Consider the following 9369-nt stretch of genomic DNA (forward strand, 5'->3'; position numbering starts at 1 on the left):
GGGGGGGAAGAAGACCCGTAAATTTAGGAGGGGGTTCTTTATATAGGCATAGAGGGAGCTAGGAGAGTCGAAATGAGGTGCGGTTTTCGGCCACGCGGTCGTGATCAAACGCTCTAGACGATGGAGAGGGTTTTGGTGAGTTTTGGGCCAAAATGGAAGGGTGTTGGGCTGCAACACACACGAGGCCTTCTCGGTCCCTCGGTTAACCGTTGGAGTATCAAACGAAGTCCAGATGGTACGAAACTTGACAGGCGGTCTACCGGTAGTAAACCAAGGCCGCTTGGCAAGTCTCGGTCCAATCCGGAAATGTTTAACCCCCACACACGAAAAGAAGGTAGAAAGGACCACTGGAGGAGATAGGAGCGCCGGAATGCAAAATGAACAACGGGGAAAATGCTCGGATGCATGAGACGAACACGTATCCAAATGCAATGCACATGATGACATGATATGAGATGCATGACAACGACAACAACACACAGAGACAAAAACCTGAACCTGAGGAAATAAAATAACTTAGCGCCGGAAACGGCAAGAGTTGGAGTACATATTAGGTAAATTACATCCGGGGTGTTACAACACTCCACCACTACGAAAGGATCTCGTCCCGAGATCTAGGACTGGAAGAACGCCGAGTACTCAGAACGGAGGTGGTCCTCGTGTTCCCAGGTGGCTTCACTGTCGGAATGGTGTGACCACTTGACTTTGAGGAATTTGATTGACTTATTGCGAGTCTTGCATTCAGTCTCTTCAAGAATAGCAACAGGGTGCTCATGATAAGAGAGATCTTCTTGGAGATCAATGTCTTTGACGTTGACGGTGCGATCAGGAGTCTTGAAGCACTTGCGGAGCTAAGAGACATGTAACACGTCGTGCACATTTACAAAGTTTGAAGGAAGCTCGAGTTGATAGGCGAGATCGCCTCTCTTGCTGACGATCTTGAAAGGACCCACGTATCTAGGGGCAAGCTTCCCTTTGATACCGAAGCGACGAGTACCTTTCATTGGAGAGACGCGGAGGTAAACATGATCTCCGATCTCGAAAGCCAAATCACGGTGCTTACTATCATAGTAGCTCTTCTGGCGCGATTGCGCTGCTTTGAGGTTATCACGAATGACTTTGCACATCTCCTCTGCCTCTGTGATTAAGTCATTTCCCAGAAGTTGACGTTCACCGGTTTCTGACCAGTTGAGAGGAGTACGGCACTTCCTGCCATACAGAATTTCGAATGGGGCCTTGCCCGAACTTGCTTGAAAACTATTGTTGTAGGAGAATTCGGCATATGGAAGACAATCTTCCCACTTCATACCGAAGGAGATAACGCAAGCCCTGAGCATATCTTCAAGAATCTGATTGACACGCTCGACTTGACTGCTAGTTTGAGGATGGAAAGCTGTGCTGAAGCGGATGTTGGTGCCCATGGCCTTCTGAAAAGACTCCCAAAACATGGAGGTAAAGATGCTGCCACGGTCTGAAGAGATCACCTGTGGAATGCCGTGTAGAGAGACAATCCGAGAGGTATACAGCTCCGCCAATAGAGCTGCAGTGATAGACTCTTTGATAGACATAAAGTGAGCCACTTTACTAAGTTTGTCGATGACAACGAATATAACATCATTGCCATGCTTGGACTTTGGAAACCCAGTCACGAAGTCCATCTCAATGTGGTCAAACTTCCATTCTGGAATGGCAAGAGGTTGGAGGAGACCAGCTGGCCTTTGGTGTTCTGCCTTCACTCTTCTGCAGACATCACACTCATTCACGAACTGAGCAATCTCGCGCTTCATTTGAGTCCACCAATAAGCCCGCTTGAGGTCCTGATACATCTTCGTACTCCCAGGGTGGATGGAGAGGAGTGAATTGTGAGCCTCGTTCATGATAACTTTACGAAGGTCACCTTTGGGCACAACAATACGATCCTCGAAGAAGAGAGTATCCTTGTCATCAAGGCAATAGCACTTGTACTTGGGTTGACTCTCGGCAATCCCAATCTTCACCTTCTTCACCATAGCATCAAGAAGTTGAGCCTCGCGAATCTGGTCTTCCAAAGTAGGAGAGACTTGAAGGTTGGCAAGGAAACCTTGAGGAACAACTTGCAGATTGAGTTTGCGGAAAGCTTCACAAAGCTCGGGTTGGTAAGGCTTGAGAATCAGACTGTTGCAGTAAGCCTTCTTGCTCAATGCATCAACAATCACATTGGCCTTGCCTGGAGTATACTCAATACTCGGATTATACTCTTGAATCATTTCGACCCAACGAGTCTGCCTGAGGTTGAGATTAGGCTGAGTGGAGATGTACTTGAGACTCTTGTGGTCGGTGAAAATGTCCACTTTTCTTCACAATAAGAGATATTTCCAAGTCAAAAGAGCATGCACAACTGCCGCCAACTCGAGGTCATGAGTGGGGTAGTTCTTCTCGTTGGGCTTCAACTGGCGAGAGGTATAAGCCACAACTTTCTTCTCTTGCATCAACACTGCACCAAGACCTTGAAGAGAGGCATCGCAGAAGACCTCAAACGGTTTGGATTCATCAGGAGGAGTCAGAACTGGAGCAGTGACCAATTTCTCTTTCAAGGTGTTGAAAGTGATGTCACATTCCGGAGACCAAACGTACTTGACGTGCTTCTGGAGAAGGTTTGAAAGGGGCTTCGCGATCTTAGAAAAGTTCTCCACGAACCTTCGACAGTAGCTTGCGAGACCAAGGAAGTTGCGGAGTTGCTTCACGTTCTGAGGTGGTTCCCAATTCACAATTGCAGACACCTTCTCAGGGTTCACCGCAATGCCCTTGGCAGAGATGATATGCCCAAGATATAGAACCTCATCGAGCCAAAACTCGCACTTTGAGAACTTGGCATAGAACTGATGTTCCCTGAGCTTATTGAGCACCAAACGCAAGTGCTTGGCATGATCTTCCTTGTTCTTCGAAAAGACCAGAATGTCATCGAGATAGACCAAAACAAAGTCATTTGTGTAGGCGTTGAAGATGAAGTTCATCATGCGAGAGAAAGTCGGAGGAGCGTTGACGAGGCCAAAAGACATGACAGTGTATTCGTATGAACCATAGCTTGTTCTGAAAGCCATCTTGGGAATATCTTGCTCACGGATTCGAATCTGGTGATAGCCCATACGGAGATCAAGCTTGGAGAATACTTAGGCATCTTTGAGTTGTTCGAACAGCTCATTGATGTTGGGAAGTGGGTACTTGTTCTCGATAGTCTTCTTGTTCAATGGATGGTAGTCAACACAAAGTTGGTCCGTTCCATCCTTCTTCTTCACAAAAAGTACTCCACAACCCCACGGAGAAGAACTAGGTCAGATAAGACCCATTCGCTCTTGAATATTGAGTTGCTTCTTCAGCTCCTTCAACTCTTCAGGTCCGAGCTTGTAAGGACATTTGCACACCGGTTCCGTGCCAGGCTCAAGATCGATGACGAATTCAACTGGCCGGTGCGGAGGCATTCCTGGAAGCTCTTCTCGAAAGACATCTTGATATTCGCAAACGACTGGAATTTGAGAGATGGCATCTAGTTCACCCTCCTCATTGAGAGAAAACAGACGGATGGTATTATCCCGAGCGGCAAAGATAATTACATCCTCAAACGAATGAGTCAATTGAATCTGCCTGGCAGCACAATCAAGATGCGCCTTATGCTTAGAAAGCCAATCCATTCCGAGAATAAGATCATTATCTGAGTCACCTAGAACAATAGGAGAAGCTAGAAATTTGTAGTCGCCCAACGTGATAGAAATATCCGGGACACAGAAATTAGCTGTCATTTGCTTGCCCCGTGACACGATTTGCAAAGAATTTTGCAGATACTGATAATCGCAATCATACTTTGATGCAAAAGGTTTGGAAATGAAACAATGCGATGCACCAGTGTCAAAAAGAACTTTTGTAGGAACATCGTTAACAGGAAGGTTACCCATGATGACATCTAACGAGTCCTCTGCCTGAGCTGCATTCACCATGTTGACCTTGGCGTACTTGGGGTTATGCTTGACCACATCTGTACTTGCCGATCTCACAGGAGGAGGAGGAGGGAGACGCCTCTGGTTGAAGCATTTGTTGGCATAGTGACCCTTCTGTTGGCACTTGTTGCGCGTGACCTCTGAAAGCGGACGGTGATACGGAGCACTCGATCTTGGATCTTGAGACGAAGTCTTGTTCCGAAAGCCAGGGTTGGGTGGGTGGGAAGATTCACTGCCACCTTTGCTCTTCTGTTGATAAGGCTAATAGAACGGAGGAGGAGGAAGCCAATACTTCTGCTGCTTAGCCACTTGAGTTGAGGAAGAAGGAGTAGCATCTCTGACTCGCTTCTTGGAAGCATCGCACTTCAGTTGAGCAGCCTCTTGCTTCAATGCCATGTTGTAAAACTCATCGTACCTCTTGGGCTCAAAGAGGACAATAGCTAGCTGGATTTCTTCTCTGAGACCACCCCTGAACTGGTATATCATGCTCTTCTCGTCAGGGACGTCCTGCTTAGCAAAACGGGCGAGCTTCTGAAACATCTTCTTGTAGTCATAGACAGACATAGAGCCTTGCTTCAGGATGCGGAATTCCTCACGCTTCCTTTCAACCACGCTCTGAGGAATATGATGAGCTTTGAAGTCTTGACGGAATTCATCCCAGGTAATCACACGGCCTCCTCTGGAATCTTTGTACTGCTGAAACCATTCTGCAGCTTGGTCTTTGAGTTGGAAGGAAGCGAACTTGACAAAGTCCTCAGGTCTGACGTTACTGCACTCGAAATGCTTGCACAAGTCCACGAGCCAATCATCAGCGTTAGTTGCCTCAACGCAATTGCTGAAGGTCTTTGGCTGGTTAGCAAGGAACTAGTTGAGTGTAGCAAAGTGATTCTGATTGTTTCCCTGGTTGCCTTGGTTGCCCTGGTTCGCTTGGTTGCGCTCTTGAAAAATTTGCATGATCAGCTGTGTGTTTGCATTGGTAGCGGCCATCATAGCTTGCCATGCCTCCGGAGGAGGAGGTGGTGGTGGCGGATCAGGATTCGGAGTCGTGCGCGTTGGAGGAGCCATCCTGAAGAGGTTGACATCCATTAGCACACTGATAGACAAAAATTGAAGCTGAACCAACGGGTAGAAATTGCAACATATAGTCTTCACATCCGAACAAAATGAACGAATGCATTCCAATTGAAATGGTCACATATCCATAAATTGAGAAGCCACTTAGAATTTAGGTAGAAGAATAAACCAACAAGGTACGGAACAAGAACGAATACTCGGTAAGGATCACCCAATCTCAAACCAACTATCCGTGGAAGAAGAACTAGAGCTACAAGAATTCCCACCTATGAAACTCCCGAACCTTTCCGGTTATGCAATAAGGTGTTGGGGATACAGGGGAAGCATAATATCTCACCCAAATCTAGCAAATCCTACATCCAGCTGTATCCATCCTTCAACACATAACCAAGAAAACTTCGGAAATCGTCTACCTCAACCTTCGAAAAGCATCCGTTATACAAGTTATGGCAATACTCCCGAACTCCCGCCCCAGTACTGGGTGGTGTCGAGGTTATCTCACCAACAACTGCATAAAAGAGATTTTCGATGTCGACGAACTAAACTCAGGTATTCCAGAACTGCAACGATAAAATTGTGACGACAACACCTCGGAGCTCAACTCCCCGGGACACTGCCACAACCCCTAAATGATAGGAGGCACCAAGAACAATGTTCTCGTCACAAAACCATCGGAACAATTCCAAGATACTCACGTGATCCTAAAAAAACTTTAGTGAAATTTGAGAAGAGAAGAGTCAAAACTCTACGTCAGGATGCCTTACCAGAGCGATGAAGGGACTGGGGAGTAAAAAGAATTCCTAAACTCTCTGATATATAATTCCTAAATGACTCAAAACATTTTTCTAGACTCAACATGTCAGCTAATTCGATCAAGCAGTGGGGGCTCCTAAGGTCGGGGAAGGCTCTCATTACCAACTTGTAACGCCCTCGATGTGGCTATATCTCCTACGTGTCAAAGCACGACTTAGAGGCATAACCACATTGAAAGCAATGTCGCAAGTAAGGTAATCTTCACAACAACCCATGTAGATAGATAATAAGGGGAAAGGTACATAGTTGGCTTACACTCGCCACATCACACAAAGTACATAAATAGCATTACATCATCCAATACACTCATGGTCCGACTACGGTACCAAAATAAAAGATCAACCCCAACATGCGACATGGTCCCGATCGCCCCAACTGGGCACCACTACTGATCATCAGGGAAAGACACATAGTAACGGCGTGAGTCTTCGTCGAACTCCCACTTGAGCTCAAGCGCATCATCTGGAATGAAATCATCGGGCCCTGCATCAGGTTTGGAAGTAATCTGTGAGCCACGAAGACTCAACAATCTCGCACCCTCGCGATCAAGACTATTTAAGCTTATAGGTAAGGCAAAGTAATATGTGGAGCTGCAGCAAGCGACTAGCATATATGGTGGCTAACCTGTTCGCAAAAGAGAGCGAGAAGAGAAGGCAAAGCACGAACGACTTACTATAGAACAACCTACGGCAAATATTACTCCAACACCGTGTTCACTTCCCGGACTCCGCCGAGAAGAGACCATCATGGTAACACACGTAGTTGATTCATTTTAATTAAGTTAAGGTTCAAGTTATCTACAACCGGATATTAACAAATTCCGATCTGCCCATAACCGCGGGCACGGCTTTCGAAAGTTCGAATCCCTGCAGGGGAGTCCCAACTTAGCCCATGATAAGCTCTCACGGTCAACGAAGGATATACCTTCTCCCGAGACATTCCGATCATACTCGGCATCCCGGTTCTACAAGACAACTTCGACAAGGTAAAACAAATCCAGCAACACCGCTCGAATGTGCCGACAAATCCCGATAGGAGCTGCACATATCTCGTTCTCAGGGCACACTCAGATGAGCTCTCCATACAACTAAAACCAAACCTCGAGTTTCCCCGAGGGGGCGCTGCACAGGACTCTAGTTTGGACCAACACTCAGAGGAGCACTGGCCCAGGGGGGTTTAAAATAAGATGACCCTCGGGCTCCGGAAACCCAAGGGAAAAAGAGGCTAGGTCGAAAATGTTAAAACCTAGGTTGGGCATTGCTGGAGGAGTTTTATTCAAGGCGAAATGTCAAGGGGTTCCCATTATCACCCAACCACGTAAGGAATGCAAAAATCCGGGAACATAACACCGATATGACGGAAACTAGGGCGGCAAGAGTGGAACAAAACACTAGGCAAAAGGCCGAGCCTTCCACCCTTTACCAAGTATATGGATGCATTAAGATAACAAGATAATATAATGATATCCCAACAATAAACAATGTTCCAACAAGGAACGATCTCCAATCTTCACCTGCAACTAGCAACGCTATAAGAGGGGCTGAGCAAAGCGGTAACATATCCAATCAACGGTTTGCTAGGACATGGTGGGTTAGAGGTTTGACATGGCAATTTGGGAGGCATGATAAGCAGGTGGTAGGCATCGTAGCATAGGCATAGCAAAAGAGCGAGCATCTAGCAAGCAAAGATAGAAGTGATTTCGAGGGTATGATCATCTTGCCTACAAAGTTGTCAGAGTTGACTTGATCCTCGTAAGCAAAATCAACGGGCTCCTCGTTAGCGAACTCGTCTCCTGGCTCTACCCAAACAAGACAAACAAGCAAAAGGAACACAATCAACCACGTGCAAAGCTCACACAACATGATGCAAACATGGTATGCTATGCGGGATGCGAAATGTGATGCATATGCAAGATTTGACACGGAATGATTGACCCTGGCCTCAACTTGGAAATCCAAGTGTGCCACTGGAAAGGTGAGGTGATTTCGGTTGAAATCGATATAAAGAACACCAGAATCGGATGCACGGTTTAGAAATGGCAAGCAAAACAAATATGGCACCGGTCTGCGATAAACAGCAAGTACCCATCTAAATGCATCAAGTTAATTATGCTACGGCACTCAAACATGGCAACAAAATACATGGTCGGGATCCACTCATAAAGCTTGACAAAAGATGAACACTGAGGTACGGCTAATTCATCCATTAACAGGTTCAAACAAGCATGGCAAAAGTGCAAATGATAAACAGGTTTCAGACTTAGTGAAATTAACACAAGTCTGGAATTTCAGATCAGGTAGCACACTTTGGAGCATGAAAACTATATGCTACAGGAACTTAACATGGCAAAGCAAGTCATGGCATGAAGCTACTCAAATATCTTAACAAAAGTCCCTTAGTGACCTTGAGCCAAAAAGGATCAGAAAATAAAATTGCAATATGTGAATATGGCAAAAACGTAATCAGGTTACAGACTTGGAGAAAAACTGGAACATGTAAATCTGTTAACGAGTAGGCATGTTTACGAGCTCGATGCACTCACTACAGAGCATTGCATGACAAACTAAGCATACACCCATCAATAATACATATTATATAAACTAGACATGGCAAGAAAAACAACATAGCATGCACGGGTCAACAACAACATCCTCGGCAAAATCGCTAACAAGTCAACAATCTGTCAGAATTCACGAAATAGCAAAAGTAGAGCTCGATTGACTCAAGCTACGGTGATCCATAATTGCAAACAAAGACATGGATGGATAGAGAACCACAGTATTAACAAACCATCCTTACTGATCATCCTCAAAAGAGGCACGGATCACTAGGAAACAACATGAACATATGGCATATTGATAAAAACAGATCAAGGACTTAGTGAAATTCTAAGTCCCTGAAATCAGCATTAACGAATGCACTACTTTGCAAGCTTGTGCTAGTCACCACACATATCACAAAAATACATAGATAACACCTCTATAAAGATGGCAAAGCATATAACAAAAGTCATGTAGAGCTTAGGAGCATATCATGCACACATTAGTCATGGCAAAAATGACAAATAGCTATTTGGTGCAGCAGATCTGACAATTATCTCAAATAGCTCTCTTCCAACAGCATTTCGGGCATCAAGATGAGCTCAAATGAAAATGATGCAATTAGATGAAATGATGTGCTCCCTGAGGCGAACATTTTGATATGCTACACGCCCAAAACATAGCTACGGATGCGGAGTTATAGCATGATGAAAAACGCAAAATATCTAGGGTTTCAGGAGAAAGTCAACCGAGGCAAAGCTCCAGATCTGGATCCGGTATGCACACGCAACGAGGTTCGCCGGAGTTGCTTGCCGGAGTTCACGAGGGAGGCGGCCGGAGTTGGCATGGAGGAGGCCGGCGGCTTGCCAGAGTGGAGGAGAGGACGGGCCGCGAGGTCCGGGCGGCGCTTGGGCGGCACTGGAGCCGACGCGGCGCAGCGGCGATGGTAGGTGAGGCGGCGGCCGGCGGAA

This window comes from Triticum aestivum, chromosome 2A (genome assembly GCF_018294505.1).
Source record: "Triticum aestivum cultivar Chinese Spring chromosome 2A, IWGSC CS RefSeq v2.1, whole genome shotgun sequence".
In the NCBI taxonomy this organism is placed as follows: Eukaryota; Viridiplantae; Streptophyta; class Magnoliopsida; order Poales; family Poaceae; genus Triticum; species Triticum aestivum.